A 17,074-nucleotide genomic window follows, 5' to 3' on the forward strand; every position below is an offset into this window, starting at 1 on the left:
CCCGATGCAGGGCTCGAACCCACAAACCATGAGATCATGACCTGAGCCAAAGTCAGTGTTTTCTGAGCATTTACATAAACCCAAGATTCTTCTGCCTGTCACCTGATTCACCTTTTAGACACCTGTTTTCTGGAAGTAGCCCAGGTTATTATTTTCCTTTGATTCCCATGTTTCTGTCTTGTACTTTTCTAATTTTTAAGACTTTTATCATGTTGAAAAATATGAAAGATGCCCTCATAGTAAGAAAAGAACATTTTGAATTTTGACTTCTGCTACATTTGCTTATTTTGTGAATGGTTAGGAAATTCAGATTCTGCTAATATTTATATACAAGGCTTTTAAAAAAAAGTAACTGAAAGGGTTTTTTTTTAACTCCAAAAAAAAGTTACTAAGTTACTATCTTAATCAGTGCTGACAAAGGAATAATTTATGATGTCTAGGGCAAATAAAAATTACTGGCTCCCACACTTAACTGCTTAGCTTGAACAAACCTAAGACTCATTTACTGAAGCATTCAACATGTCCTCTGTCAATAGAGCAGGTAAGAAGGGGGAAACCTGTTTGCTCTCCTTGGTTTATAGTTTATGGTCTAATCAAAGTCCATGAATTGTTTTCACCTCTCTTGGATTTAAGTTAGCTTCAGCAAGAGGTAAATATTTACTTTGTTTAATATTTATTAAGATCGCATTTTGACCCACAAGAGATCTTGGAAATCGCTGAGAATAACTATTCCCATGCTTCTAGTTGCTTTGTGATCTGGCCATTGACTGATAGCCACAATGGACCTTTTTTTCGTTTGTTTCTAAACCTGCTTGAACTTCTAATATAACTCACCTTTGTCAAGTTAATGGCTGTACCTCATGTAGCTTTTGGTTTAAATGTCTCAGGAAAGCCTTCTCTCACACCCTCAGCCCCATTAAGTTACCTCCATCGTTATTTTTAGTTGTGGTACTTTATTAAATGCAAATGGTGGTTTGATAATTTTGTTGAGTTAATGGATAATTCAACTAGGAATCTTAATAACACTTTCTACTAGGTTAATGTCGAGTGTTGGCTCTTTAGCAGCTGGATCCTCAAAGAACTCTTAGGAGTGCTCTTATGAGGTAGGTTCTTCCCATATTACTTTACTTATTTTTGGCCATCTAACTAAAGTGTAGAGAATCAAGATGTGAAGATTGACATGACCTCATCTTCCCTCCATCAGTTCTACCATCTCTGTATATCTGAACCTATAAATATTGCCTGCCTTCTTATTACACACAGGAGAATATTCCCTCTACTTGTACTTTTGTGTATTTCATTCAGGACCTTGATTCTTCTGTTGCATCCCCTCCTATATCTCTTTTCCCCCCCTTTGAACTGGATCATCCTCCCTGCACACTAAAATGCCTCGTTATCATGTATCTCAAGAGAAAAGAAAATGAAAGACTCTTTTTGACCTCTCTTCCCCTCCAGCCACTACTTACTTTTTGTGTTCGCTTTTGTAGCAAAATCTTTCCAATGAATTGTCTAACCCTCCATCTTGACAATTCCAAAAGGTAGATTCCTAGTTCTTATTTTAGTCTTCAGGTAGCATTTGACATACTTGGCTGGTTCCACATTTTTGAAACTTGTTTTTTTCCTCTAGGCTCCCAGAACCTCTCACTTCCTGATTTCCTCTCACTGCATCTCAGTCTGCTTTGCTTTATCTTATTTCTCTGACTTTTAAATATTAGAGTTGCTTACAGTTTAGTCCTATGTTCTTTTCTGCCTGTACTCTCCCTAAACATTTTCATCCATTCCCATGGCTTTAAATGTCATCTTTAGTTTGATGAGTCCCAAATTTATAATTCCAGCCCTAACTTTTTGAATACCAGACTGAATATTCCTTTTACATTATTGTGGAAAACTTCAAGTACATAAGAGTACAAATAATAAAGTGAACTTCTATCAAACCATTGCACAGTATCAACAGTTATTAAATTAATACATACATACTTTGATTTTATTCTGAATTTTGTTTCAGAAAACTTCTATATATATAAGGTCTCTCCGGAAGAAAGATACAGAAAGTTGAGTGCTGGGAAAAGGAGGAGGAGGAACAGAGGGCTTTTTTGTTTCGCAGAGAACCCTGGTACAGAAGCAGTTGAGTGAACATGGGGAGAGGAAAGTGTGCTTCAAAAGGAAAGATTTACTGAAGTCGTAGGGATGTCCAAAGCATCTTTCTGTTTGTTTTTTTTTTTTTTATTTTTTTATTTTTCTTGGTGATGTCTACACCCAATGTGAAGCTGGAACTCATAACCCCAAGATCAAAAGTCCATGTTCCTGCATCTGAGCCAGCCAGGCGCCACCAAAGCATCTTTTAAAAAAATCTCAGTCACCTAATATAGTCTGTATTTCTGAGACCAGAGTGGAACCAAGGAGGTCAATTACTTTTTTATAAGAAAAAAAAAAAAAATACTTTAAATGTTTAATTGCTGGGGGGAAAAAAAGCCCACTGAAAATAAGTTGCTCTCAGAATATGTATTGTCTGCAGTCAAACAAGGATGATAAATGGTAGGAAGCTCCTGGAGAGTCATGAAAGCAAAGCATGGAAGTCTACGTTATCCAAATTTTGCTGATTATCTATTTAGCATACTGTTTGTTAAACACACTAAAATATTTTTAAGGGCTTTCACAGCTATGTAAATCTCCCCAATTCTATTATCTTCATGAAGTCTTTCAAATTCCTTAAGATAATAATGCTTTATAGAGGCCAGTTTTCTTTCATTTTATCTTGCAACATTTGCTAGTATTTATTAGTTGTACTTCAATTTCTCTATGCTTATATGCTGATGATTCAGTAGGGGCCTTCTTGTGAATAGGATAAATCAAAGTGAGAATTGTATCTTCTACTAGAGTAGAAGCAAGTGCTACAGTAACAGTGCATCAGTATGGCTGATGGAGTTTGTTGCTATTTTCAGCATTTTGGTATTAAAACTGATGTGGCAACAAGAGGAGGAGGAGCGGCAAACTGGTAAACTTTAGTTTCTTTAGTGAGTTTGTGGAATTGTAATTTATAAAGACAGGAGAGGACTTGGCATATAAAGAACAGGAGTATAGAGAACTTCAAGGAAACTAAAATCCTGCAGAAAAAATATATATACTGTTTATTTGTGTATCTTTTAAGTGGCTGGAAAATACTGCCAACAAGAAAGTAATGGAAACTTGATACCCTTTTTATTTTTTATTTAAAAAAATTTTTTCTAATGTTTTTATTTATTTTTGAGACAGAGAGAGACCGAGCATGAGCAGGGAGGGGCAGAGAGAGAGGGAGACAAAGAATCTGAAGCAGGCTCCAGGCTCCGAGCTGTCAGCACAGAGCCCGACACGGGGCTTGAACTCACACACCGCAAGATCATGACCTGAGCCAAAGTCGGACGCTCAACCGACTGAGCCACCCAGGTGCCCCTTGATACCCTTTTTAAAGAAATATTGTAATTTAATACTTATTAACTTTGCCAACATCCAACATCCTTGTTTGCTCTTCTTGGGAGTCTGAACTTGTTTTTTGTATTTTTTTTTTTTTAATGTTTACTTTTGAGAGAAAGGAAACTCAGGAACCCTCAATATCATGACCTGAAGTTAGACTCTTAACCGACTGAGATATCCAGGTGCCCCTGAACTTGTATTCTTGGTTTAGAGAATAAGGAGTAGTAGGAAGAAGGAAGGCGATGTAGGAGATTGACACTGTGTGCATTTTATATCATTTTGGAGCTGCAGAGGTATTACAGGTTAAAGTGGTTTAAACTTTGGTTTGAGAAGAGGACACAGAGAGCCAGAGGATAATTTTAAACTCTAAAGGTATATCTGGGAAGTGGGTGGAGTTAACACAAATTTAGGAAGTAAAAGTAAATAAATCATTCAACAGTTTGAAGCAGTGTTTCTGGTAGAGAATGCCAGCAGAGCTTAACTTTTTAATAGAAAAAGTGGTTTTGCCTTTTCTATTTTAGGTTACGTTTTAGCACCTTTAACGATATACTCTGCAATTTATTGGGGAAAAATTTTTAAAAGATTTTATTTGCTCAAAGAAAGCAATCTGACTGCAGAAGCCAAATCTATAAACACTTTAAAATGTAAACTCTGGGATAACTTCATGACTACCAAATTGTAACTGATTCAGCTTCTTGTTTCAGTACTTGATCTTTTCCCAAGCTCCAGTCTAGTGCCAACCAGGATCATTACACACCCCCAGGGGTATTTCATTCTTTTGGCTGAAGGGCTGTCCTGAAGTCTACACCCTTCACATTAACTGTCAGGACACCCACTATTTGTTTGTCAGATATGTCATACTGCTTATATATTACTATTTATTTATTTATAGACAAAACAGAAGTTGTCAGGGTAGAAAATAACTTAAAAGATGAACATATAATTAGTAACTTCATTTGGTTAATAAAACTATCCATATTTTAAACCTAGAGGACGTTTCATTTTGTATATTCCTGTATCATTTATCACTGATGTAAAAGAATGAAAAAAATCAGAAATAATTATTTCGTTGTTTGCATTTGGGTGATAGATTCAATATTTTTAATATATGGTAGGATGACTGTCTTTTTTTCATTCTTGAAGTTGACCTATTTGCAGGCTTCTATTCCATATACATGTTAGGTTTTGTTAAATTATTTTAAAATTTTATTGAGATTCTATAGATTAATTGGGATGCTTTTATATCTTTGCTAATTGCATGAGTCTGCACTCAGTTGCAATAAATAGATCTGGCTATTTTAAGTATATAGGGATTTAGTATAGGGAATTGGGGCTTAGAATATTATTTAAAAGGCTGGAAGAGTGGACTTTAGCCTAGACCATCAGAAATGAGTCCTAGGATAGTATATCAGAGCTAGACTGTTAAGGGAGCTGTTGCTATTGCCCCTACCGGTCAGGTGGATGGAGAATCAAGACCCCAGGACTAGAATTATCAGTGTTAAGGATGGACTACCATAGCTACAATGTAAGAATCAAGAAGATACTGTAATACTCAACGCCCACAAAGCCAATGACTGTGCTCTAAAAAGCTGCTGCAGAAAATAACTCCTATATTCACCACCATGCTTGCCATCCAAAAAACAAAGCAGCAGGAAGAAGGCTTTGGTTTTCCACACTCCAGATCTTACTTACATGTACCTAATTGGCAGAAATCATTTACTTCTAGGACACTTAACTGCAAGGATATCTGGGAAATGTAGTTCTTAACTTTTCAACATTTATAGTACAGAAAGTAAGCTTAAAAGAAATTTGAATAAATGCTGAGTGCCAGGCTACCTTATACCGTGAATATAGCACCACTATTATTTCAAATATTTTACGTATTTATTTTACTTACATAATTTTTAAAAGATTTTTAAAACTGTTTATTTTTGAGAAAGAGAGAGGGAGAGAGAGAGAGAGAGGGCAAATGTGGGAGGGGCAGAGAGAGAGAAGGAGACACAGAATCCAAAGCAGGTTCCAGGCTCTGCACTGTCAGCACATTGCCTGACACAGGGCTCGAACTCACGAACTGCGAGATCATGACCTGATCTGAAGTTGGAGGCTCACTAACCCAGCCACCCAGGGGCCCCTTCCTCAACATTTTTGTATCTCAGGTTTTCCTTTTCAGTTATTTTATTGTTATTTTTAAAAAATGTTTATTTACTTTGGGGGAGGGGCAGAGAGAGGGGGACAGAGGATTGGAAGGGGGATTTTCACTGACAGGCTGACAGCAGGGAGCCCAATGTGGGGCTCGAACCCACAGACCACAAGATCATGACCTGAGCCGAAGTCAGATGCTCAACGGACTGAGCCACCCAGGCACCCCTTATTGTTTTTTTTATTCAGGTAGAGTTGACACACAATGTTACATTAGTTTCAGGTGTACAACTTAGTGATTTGACAAGTTTATATGTTACCCTCTGTTCACCACAAGTGTAGCTACCATCTGTCCCTTTACATCACTATTACAATATCATTGACTGTATTCATGATGGTGTGCCTTTTAATCCTGTGACTTGCTCATTCTATAACTATCTCCCTCTCCCCTCTACCCATTCTGCCTACCTCTCCTCCCTCCACTCACTCTCCCCTCTGGCAATCATCATTTTGTTCTCTGTATTTATAGTTCTGATTCTGCTTTTTGTTTGTTTATTCATTTTTTTGAAGATTCCATTTATGAAGGAAATCATACGGTATTTGTCTTCCTCAGTCTGACTTACTTAGCATCATACCCTAGGTCCTTCCATGTCATAATTTCATCCTTTTTATGGCTGTGTAATATTCCTGTGTGTGTGTGTGTACACACATTTTCCTTACCCATTTTTCTTTTGATGGACACTTAGGTTATATCCATGTCTTGGCTATTGTAAATTATGCTGCAGTTAACATAGGGGTGCATAGATCTTTTCAAGTTAGTGTTTTTGTTTTCCCTGGGTAAATACCCAATAGTGGGATTATTGGATCATATCGTATTTCTATTTTTAATTTCCTGAGGAACCTCCATACTATTTTCCACATTGCCTGCACCAGTTTGTATTCTCACCAACAGTGCACAAGGTTTCCATTTCCTCTTCGTTCTCACCAACACTTGTTTTTCATCTTTTTGACAAGACAGGCATGCGGTAATATTTTTTTTGTGATTCTGATTTGCATTCCCCTAATGATGAGTGATGTTGAGCATCGTTTCATGTGTCTGTTGGCCATCTGTATATCTTCTTTGGGAAAATGTCTATTCAGGTCCTCTGCCCATTTTTTTAATCGGATTGTTTGGGTTTTTTTGATATTCACTTATGTAAGTTTGGATAGTAACTTCTTATGTGTCATTTGCTATTACCTTCTCTCATTTGATATAGGGTGTCTTTTTGTTTTATTGGTGGCTTTCCTTGCAGTGCAGAAGTTTTGTGTGTGTGTGTGTGTGTGTGTGTGTGTGTGTGTGTGTAGTCCCAATAGTTTATTTTTGCTTTTGTTGCTCTTGCTTCAAGAGACATATCTAGGAAAATGTTGATATGTCTGATGTCAGAGAAATTATTGCCTGTGTTTTCTTCGAGGATTTTTATGGTTTTAAGTCCCATGATGAGGTCTTTAATCCATTTTGAGCTTGATTTTGGGTATGTTATTAGAAAGTAGGCCGGTTTAATTCTTTTACTATAGCTGTCCAGTATTTCCAGCACCATTTATTGAAAAGACTGTCATTTCCCCATTGTATATTCTTACCTCCTTTGTCATAGATTAATTGACCATATAATTGTAGATTTATTTCTGGGGTCTCTGTTCCAATAATAAATATTTTTTGCTATAAAATATTAATCAGGTGGTAGTAATATTTTTCACCCTCCTGAGTTTTACAGAACTGAAAATTTCAATGTTATCCTCCCTTATTTTCTCTGAGCATACAGTCTGTTTTGAGCTCAGATCTGCTGAATACATGAAGAGAATGACATTGGCATTAAATCTGTGTCGAAAGCACAAATCATGGTTATAATTTGAGTATCATGGTTAATTTTTATTTTTTTTATTATTAAAAAAAATTTTTAATACTTATTTTTGAGAGAGAGAGAGAGAGAGAGAGAGAGACAGAGTGTGAACAGGGTAGGGGCAGAGAGAGAGGGAGTCCTAGAATCTGAAGCAGGCTCCAGGCTCTGGGCCTGTCAGCACAGAGCCCCACGTGGGGCTTGAACCCATGAACCACGAAATCATGACCTGAACCAAAGTCAGACGCTTAACTGACTGAGCTAGCCAGGTTCCCCCTGTGGCTAATTTTTAGATATTGTTCTTCGCTGTTGATTCAAACAAATGAGGAGGAGTACAAATCAGTATATAAAACTGATTGTACTCACTAAAACAGAATCATGGCTTCATATTTCCATTATAAATAGCCTTTTCACATACATTATCAAGACTGAATTGAGCGTTCACTTCGTCAGTACTTAAACTAAAATTAGAACAATACAGACAAGAGTAGCATGGCCCCTCTGCAAGGATAACATGCGAATTTGTGAAGGGCTCCATATTTTCTTTAAATTTTTAAAATTTTTTTATTATTTTTGAGAGATAAAGTGTGAGTGGGGGAGGGGCAGAGGGAGAGGAAGAGAGAGAATCTTAAGCAGGCTGCATCCTGAGTGCAGACTCCAATGTGGGGCTCGATCTCCCAACCATGGGATCATGAGCTAGCTGAAATCAAGAGTTAGACGCTTAACTGACTGAGCCACCAGGTGCCTCCCCGACCCCCAATTTTTTTAAAAGACTGAATAGGAAATCTTCACAAACTATGGTCAGTTATTCCAGTTTCATTTCGACTGCAGTCCTTGGACAAATAGATTTGAACCTGTTTGCTTACCTGTAAAGGTCCTCAAACTTGACTGTGAGTCACAATTTCTGGGAGAGCTCAAAGAAACAAATGTAGCTAGAGGGCCACGCTCACTGAAGGAGGCTGGGGCCAGGGCTTAGGCTTCTGTGTTTTTATCAAGTTTCCCCAGAAATTTGAGAACTATTGTCTTAGTATGCTTCTATGGATTGATTGATCTTCATACATTTTATTTATTCATTTATGTGCACATATATATAAAGAAACATGAACTAGCTAGGAATGGTCATGTAGTGCTGAGACCTCAGAGATGACAGAAGCAGCCCTGCCCTAAAAAGTTCTCAGTTTAGTGGAAGAGACAAACTGTTAATTGCAGTGTGGTGTTCTGTGCTCTGAAACAGATGGGATGCTGAGGCAGCAGGAAGGAAGGGCATCACACTTCTCCTGGAATTGCACATCAGGGAGTATTTCGTTGGTCTGAAGGGTTAGAGGAATCATCTGAGTAAGAGTGAGAGGAGAGCATTTTAGGCACAGAAGAATAAGGAGGCACAAACCACAAGGAATTTGACAAGCTAGAGTATTATTTCCCAAACCATGGGACACTTCCCTCACTAAGCAGATTTTAGTGATTTAGGTGGTTCATGGTGGATAAGTCATTACATAGTGATAGAAATCTCCTCCCAATTCTTTTCTGCATCTTTTGTAAGAAGAACATCTTTTTTGGCTGGCTCTAGTAAGTAACAGCTTTGTAACATTTGCTAATTTCCTTTTAAAGAAAGTAGCCTTGGGGGCACCTAGATGGCTTAGTCAATTAAGGGGCCACCTCGATTTCTGCTCATGTCATGATCTCGCAGTTCGTGAGTTCAAGCCCCACGTCAGGCTTTCTGCTGTTAGCACAGAGCTTGCTTCAGATCCTCTGTCCCTGTCTTTCTGCCCCTCCCCTGTTTGCACCATCTCTCTATGTCTCAAAAATAAACATACATTAAAAAAAAAAAAAAAGAGGAAAGTTGTCTTAATCTCAGAGCTTCAGCTGGCAGCATTATCTAGGTAGAATTAAACTTTTATCTTCGCTATATGGCAGTTGAAGGTAACTTGCTAACTGACTTTTTGGTAGAAATACAAAGTTTCCTTTTTAAAATAATCTATTGGAATAATTAAAATTGATCTATATAAAAAATATTAAATAGCTAGTTCATTTGTTACTTGAGTATGCCAAAAATTGTGAGCAAAGTATATGAATGAATTTTTGAAGTTTAATATGGAGGTCAGTGGCAAGAGGTAAGGCTACAAAGACAAAGCAATTATGAGGGAACCTGGAGGCAATGCTAAGGACCTTGAGTTTTATTATAAAGTGAGTGGAGGTGTCATGAAGATGTTAAACAGGAGAAAGTTAGACTTGGAAAAAGCCACAAAAGATAATGCCAGAGTGAAGTGAAGAGGCTGGTAAGGGGGAGAGAGGTAGAGGGAATTCACACATAGGTTTGGCTAAAAATAATCCAGAGCTGTTCTTGATGGACTTGTCTATTCATTAAATCAGTGGAGACTTTGAAGAGGGTGAGGTTGATCACTTTAGGAGCTTTCGGCCCCACTTAGCTGATAGCTGCAGCTTGGGTATGAACGAAATGGCTAGTTTAAGAATATAAAGCATGACACTTCCACAGACTATTAGTTACAGAGGTAATATTCCACGCTAAAATTTTTATAAGAAATTTGGAGTATAGCAAAATTACTGCTCTCTGATAATAGGTACCAAAAATATGTACCATTAAAAATCAAAACGAAAGGGGGGGTGCTTTGCTGGCTCAGTCGACCAGTAGAGCGTGTGACTTTTGATCTTGGGGTTGTTTGAGTCCCATGTTGAATATAGAGATTACTTAAAAATAAAATCTTCAAAAAAATTTAAAAAAATCTTCTTCCATGTAATTTGAGTGAAATATTTCATATTACTGCCCACTCCCCCAACATCTGGGTGCACAACTCTTGTCAAGTCATGGTTCCCACAGAGATTGGGCCAAGAGTGAATGCCAGGGGCTCTAAACAGTGACCACGCTGGGTCATAGAACCAGATGCCAGACATCTGTCTTCCGTCAACCAGGATCAAAATGAAGTCCTATGCACTAGATGACTTAACATGTAACATATAACCTAAGCAAAGATTGCCCTGTTGCCTATTGAGCAAAATCTCAATTATAAGCCTTTCGTTCTCACCTTCTCAATAGCTGTGAAGATATGGGCCCTGGCAAAATGGCCTTGTGCTCTTGGTTGGTTTTTTTGTTTTTTTCTTGATGCTGGCCTGCCTTATTTTTTCAAGTATCTTTTTACGGGGGGACTCCTGGGTGGCTCAGGAGGTTAAGTATCTGACTCTTGATTTCAGCTCAGGTCATGAGCTCATGGTTGTGAGATCTTCCTCTCTGCCACTCACCTTCATTCTCTCTCTCTCAAAAACCAAACAATAAAAAATAAAAATGTTTTTAGGCTCTCCTTCTTTCCTTTTCCTTAGACTTTCCACAGGACCTTCTCCTTTTCTCTCTTGGAGCCAAAGAGTTCAGCCATTTTCTGAGCCTCCACAGTTGACTTTCTGCTGACTTTTGAATTTATATCACAAATCCTGGCTCCTTATTCCCCATTCTATATTTTCAGATGCCTTTTGAATCCATTTGGTTGTCCTCAAGTGTAATGTAACCCAACTTAAATCTTCCTAGTGAATTAAATCTCTTTAAATAATCCCATTTTTGGCTATCAGTTTCTGAGGCTGATAAAATGACACACTCCAGGCTATTTGGTCTGCTCTTCAACGATTTGGGTCCACAAAAAGATGAACAATGTTAATTGATTGTGCACCCACAGAATAAAGAAGCCATCTTTTGTTGCTTCCAAATTTCCCTTCCTTCCTTGGAAACCCTTTGGGATTGGAGTTGTTGAAAATAAAAAGATCACTAAATTTCAGATTTTTGAGGATAGGACTATTAAATGGAATACTCATGAGGAATACCGAACAGCTTTAATTGCTTGTGAATATACTAATTAGAACCTTACAAATTCCAAAATATATTGGCTGCTATACCAAAGTTCAATTTTTAAAAATTTGTATTTAGGGCGCCTGGGTAGCTCAGTTGGTTATGTGTCTGACTCTTGATTTCAGTTCAGGTCATGATTTCATGGTGGTGAGATCAAGCTCGGAGTCAGGCTCCATGCTGGGCATGGACACTGCTTAAGATTCTCTCTCTCTCCCCCTCCCCCTCTCCCTAACTTGTGCACACAAAAAATTTTTTTGTATTTACATGCTTTATAATAAAATTACCAAATCAGTTTCACCTTCTGTTTATCTGTCATAAATTAACAATAGACATTTTTCGGGGAGGTCAGAGTAGAATTTCATGTAGATTTAAGTTTATGGCCTTTCAGTGTGTAGCACCTTAATGGTACATACTTAATGACTGGTGAGCTGATGATAGAATGTCACATAATTTATGTATATTTACATATAGAGCAAACATTACAAAAAGGAAATAAAACACATTTCTTCAAATAAACACTAATTCATAATTTAACCAAGAAAATAAAAGTTGCACTAAAAATACTGCTATAAGATTAGTGTCTCAGATGCAAAATCATAACCAGCAAGAACTATAACAGTCTCCCTGAGAGTGGAGTTTGAGTAGGGAGAGGTGATGGGTTAAGTCCCCAAATGGGAAAAGCAGCTTTGAGTGAGAAACCAAAGAGGGGTTCCTGGACCCTGGATAGAGAGTCATGGAATTAATGAACTGGGCAGTGTTGATTTTACAAAGTGAAAACGCTTCTGGTTGCTGGTAACGGAGACAGAACTCCATCTGGCTTAAGCCACAAAAGACATCAAGAACTCCAGGGGTTCCTATGATAGCTTCAGGCTTGGCTAGATCTAGGTTTTCAGGGATACCACCGAATACTGCCTCTCTCCTTTGGTTTTACTCTCTGGTAGCCTTGGCACAGGTTATGCCAAAGAGAGACTTCACAGCTCCAGGCTCACAGCCTGGCAAATGTAACTCTTAACAGAAAAGGATCTCTTCTCAGTTCCAGCAAGAGTCCCAGGATTAACTGTGATTGGCCTGACTCAAGTGCCATGTCCACTGCTGGACAAGCCTGGATCATCTACCACCACTGGAGCTAAGCAATGGGATTCTGTCTTTAGAAGATAGACAACAACCTGGGGTGGAACAAAAGCAAGAAAGGGGACACGAGGACAAGAAAAGAAGATGAATAAACTCATTTCAAATTTTGGCTGAGATTCATCCTGGCAAACCAACAGCAAAATGTTTTCATGCCAAAAAGCCTACGATGCCTTTAATTCACAGTTTCTCAACTTTTAAAAAATTATTCAAAAACAATTATTCCTCTAAAGAGCCTTTCAGACATGTTTTTGCCTAATCACCTGCCCATGAGATTTTAAACACCACAGACACTGTATGCTTATTTACTATATGCATATTTGTGCTTTATATATAAGAAGAGTAAGTATAAAGCTGACTAATGCAGGGTTAAGAACAACAAAGTAAAATTTTAAGTTAAAATTTTAGTTAAATTGATAATCAGCGGCGCGTGGCTGGCTCAGTTGGTAGAGCATGTGACTCTTGATCTCAGGGTTGTAAGTTCGAGCCCTACGTTGGGTGAAGAGATTTAAAAATAAAATCTTAAAAAAAGAAAAAGCTATTAGCATTTAACTTTATAACTATATTTGCTGAGTAACTTTTAATATAGTTTACTTAGAAACTGTAATGTATCAAATCAATATACATATTAGCAATTTTAGAAGTATATAATAATAGCAATGTAATCAATTTAAAAAGAAATCATTCAAAATGGTTATTTTTTTCAGCAAAACAGTAACAATTGAAGAAAATTAAATTTCCTAGGTATTAAGTTTTGCTTGATATGAGAAAATGTCTTTTAACTAGATGCTAGATGCTTACTCAAATATTGTTGACACTTCTTTTCAGCCCTTGGCATAGTGAATGATGATTGACTAACTTTTGTAGGATTAAATAGTAAAATACAAGCCATTAAAATTTTTTTTGATGTTTATTTATTTTTGAGAGAGAGTGAGACAGCATGAGTGGAGGAAGGGCAGGGAGAGAGCGAGACACAGAATCTGAAGCAGGCTCCTGGCTCTGAGCTGTTAGCAGAGTGCCTGATGTGGGGCTCGAACTCATGAACTGTGAGATCATGACCTGAGCTGAAGTTGGACGCTTAGCCCACTGAGCCACCCAAGCGGCCCAAAATACAAGCCGTTTTTTAAAAGAAATACAAGCCTTTTTTTTTTTTTTTAAGCTTCTCAAGGCTCAAGTCACACACTAGCACCGAGCATCCAACATAGACAACATCCTCAAGGCAGCCAATGGCAGCCAACAGTACAGCAGGCCACCACTCACAATATGACTTTGAGATTGAGCAGTTGAGAGAAAGTCTTCAAATCACAGCCCCCTATTCACCATGTAGTACTGATCTGGCATCCATTTGTGTATCTTCCAAGTTAATGCCTGTGTTGCACACGTGATGCCCAATAAAGCTCAACAAGAGAAATTATATACTAAGGAATAAGATTTTCTTGGAACTACTGGGAGGAAAGGGAGGGAGGGAGGAAGAGGAAAAGAGAGAGGGAGGGGAGAGGAAGGGAGATGATGTCTGAAGAACTTGCCTTGTGTGGAGCAAAAAGAGTCCCCTCCTTTTCCTAACCCAGGAAACCCCAATAAACCCTTTGAGAATCAAAAAAAAGATTTTTTTTTTCTTGAGTAGGGTGGAGCTTTGAAAGGCCTGAAACCCTTGTAATCCCATACTTTGCACAGTACGTCTCTTGAGGGCACTATCACTCCCACTGGGAGTGGATATGCTAACATGTAGCCTAAAAAGCAACTTTCGGGGCGCCTGGGTGGCTCAGTCGGTTAAGCGTCCGACTTCGGCTCAGGTCATGATCTCACAGTCTGTGAGTTCAAGCCCCTCGTCGGGTTCTATGCTGACAGCCCAGAGCCTGGAGCCTTCTTCAGATTCTGTGTCTCCCTCTCTCTCTGGCCCTCCCCTGTTCATGCTCTCTCTCTGTCTCAAAAATAAATAAAACATTAAAAAAAATTTTTAGAAAAGCAGCTTTCTCCCCCTCACGTTGAGGTGAACTCTATCTTCCAGTGAAGTTTACTAATTGGTTCCGATGTTTCCATACCAAACAGACTTAATCTCTTTTATAACAGATCCTCAAGTATTTGATAACTGAAATTTTATTCTTTCTATACTGACTACTTTCTCTAAGCTTTTCCTTTCTGAGGCTAAACATAACCACAGGTTCCTTGAACTGCCATTCATTTGACTCAGTTCCCCTATTGCGCACACATTCTTTAGGGGCAGGCCCTATGTCTTGTCTGGTTGCCCTATTTGGATCCACTCCAATTTGTTGTTAAACTTAGGTGTCTATCTGAACATAGTATCTGAGCCCAAATCGAGGAAGGCAATCTCTTCACCTGTTTTGGATGGTGTTCACCTATTAGCAGAGTCACCAGGGCAGCCTGACTAGCTTGCCGATACCTATTGAGTAATAAACGGAAATCCCTAAGCCTTTCTTCACAGGTCCTGTTGGTAGGTTGAGTTCTTCCTCCATCCAGTTCTAGTTTTCTGAGACTTACGTGTGATTTTCATTCACACCTATTACATGTCCTCTTGGGCTCTTCCACTTATTCCTTCATGTTGAGACATTTGAAGATCCTGATTCTATTATCTAGTTCATTCATCCATCCCATCCATTCATTCATTACTTACACTTGCTTTTCTGAAGATACTTTCATAAAAGTAAGAACAGAAACAAAAGTCCCTATGAGGTAAAAAGAAGAAAAGTTTCCAGTTCCTAGAGTTAATATGAGTGCTGAGACTGAGCACATGAAGTTCACAGCTAAGCTTTGCCCCCAAGAGGCTGTGTTCCTCCTTCATGCGTCTCCTGTTGCAGGGAGAGAACGGATGTAAAAGGGTCATCTCAGGAATTCTTGTATGTAAAAGGGTCATCTCAGGAATTCTTGTATAATGGCTTTTTCAAAATAAATCTCCTTGGCACCTGAGATCTAATCACCTACTGGTGTCAGTGTGGGTTGGAAATTGTAGATGTTAGTGGAGTAACAATCTTGTAGAAGTTAAAAACAGCGTCCTTTTGAAGCCCATTATACATAAAGTATTTTATCATTCTGGCCATGTTAACATATGTTAACAATGTGACATCAAACACTGAGTCAATCAACAGTATAATTCGGGGGAAAAAAGACCTTGCTACTGATACTCTCTATAATGAAGGCAAAAGAGTGTTTCTGACTTGAATTATTTGGACGTTTAGCCCAGTTCTCCACTCAGAGAATGGACCTGGCTTGTGAGAGTTAATTCATACCATTTGGAGGTTGAAACGGTTATAAAGCTGCTTTGGAATGTCCTAAATTGTGCCTAAGAGACCTGTTTTTGACAGATGTGTTCATGTAGTCCAGTCAATTGGCATATGGAATTTTTATGTACAAGCTATGCAAAAGTTTCAACATGTAACATTTATTAGTGCTTCCCCTGGCACAGAGAGACAGATGGTATACACATTACTTGCAAGAGCAGGCTTTGCAGTGGCTTACAAGCCTGACTTTGCTCAGTTACCTAGGTCACTTAACTGCCACCACCCCCACCTCCCCACCCCCCATCAACACACACATGCATGAGAGGCCAAACCTTCCCTCCTCTGACCCTAGAATTTGCTATAGTAATTCTCTCCCAATTGCTTGACTTAATATTTCTCCTTCCCCTTCCTTGGCCCAGATCCCCACCTCCTCTGTCTTTTCATTCCCTCCAGCTGGTCCATGCTGAGGTAAGGAAGAACACTCCCCCACAGCTGTTCTCAGCCCCCACCCATCCCTAATGTTAGTCTTGGCAGCATCCAGCCCGTTTCCCCCACATTAACCCCAAGCTCCTCCTCCCTTTAAGTCTCAGCTGCAGTAATGAAATGCCCAGTTGCAAGAGCTGCAGATTAATCTTCTGTCCCAGTTCTTCTTTTTTTCTTTCTTCTTTTTTAATGTTTATTTTTGAGAGAAAGAGAGTGGGAGCAGGGAAGTGGCAGAGAGAGAGAGAGAGAGAGGGAGAGATTCCCAAGCAGGCTCCCCACTGCCAGCACAGCCCAATGTGCAGCTCAAACTCACCGACCAGGAGATCATGACCTGAGCTGAATTGAAGAGTTGGACATTCAACAAGCTGAGCCACGCAGGTGCCCCTGTATGTGTATTTTTAAAAGGTATATCTATGGAAGTGAAAAACTAAGTCTGAATTCTATTCTTTAGTTGCCCAGAGAAGGAGAGAAATTCAGAAGCTCAGAAGCTACTAATGGTCTCAGTGAAAAAGGAAGTGAGTTGGAGTGACTGGGGATTTAACCAGGGAGCCTTTGAAGATAAATTAGCAGGAAACTGTGACAGCTTCAACTCCTTCAACCCTTTTGGGGTCCCCGAAAGGCCCATTTCCCCTCTGCTCCACTTCTTTGGCCTCCATCTAGATCCTCACCCTAATCTTGTTCTAGCATCTTTCCTTTTCTTCCCAACCTCTTGTTTTAGATGCAGAAGTATAAAGCAAGGGGATCCCCCATTTCTTTACAGTGGTGAGGGTGAAGGGTAGAGGAGAGATATAATGAAGTTCTAGACCTACGCATTTGCAGGTTGAATAGTGCTATTAGAAACGCCTTAAACAGAAAGATTGGGCTTACTCAGTAGGCCATAGAGTATGCTAGAAAGAGAACTGGCCCAGGAACCT

At 38.9% G+C, this 17,074-nt stretch overlaps 1 non-coding gene and 1 pseudogene across 2 annotated transcripts in view; both read left to right on the forward strand.

Moving 5' to 3' along the window:
• LOC132681269 (small ribosomal subunit protein eS27-like) overlaps positions 1-17,074 on the forward strand; it is a 36,376-nt pseudogene that overhangs the window by 1,486 nt on the left and 17,816 nt on the right. Inside the window, exon 2 of the transcript XR_013556451.2 lies at positions 1,037-1,103. The product of XR_013556451.2 is annotated as a small ribosomal subunit protein eS27-like (transcript). The remainder of the gene's footprint in view (positions 1-1,036; positions 1,104-17,074) is intronic.
• On the forward strand, positions 7,903-8,007 carry LOC132682533 (U6 spliceosomal RNA). The gene has a single exon (XR_009611719.1). It is a non-coding gene; the product is annotated as a U6 spliceosomal RNA (small nuclear RNA).

Source organism: Panthera onca, chromosome A1, assembly GCF_046562875.1.
Source record: "Panthera onca isolate mPanOnc1 chromosome A1, mPanOnc1 haplotype 2, whole genome shotgun sequence".
Taxonomy (NCBI): domain Eukaryota; kingdom Metazoa; phylum Chordata; class Mammalia; order Carnivora; family Felidae; genus Panthera; species Panthera onca.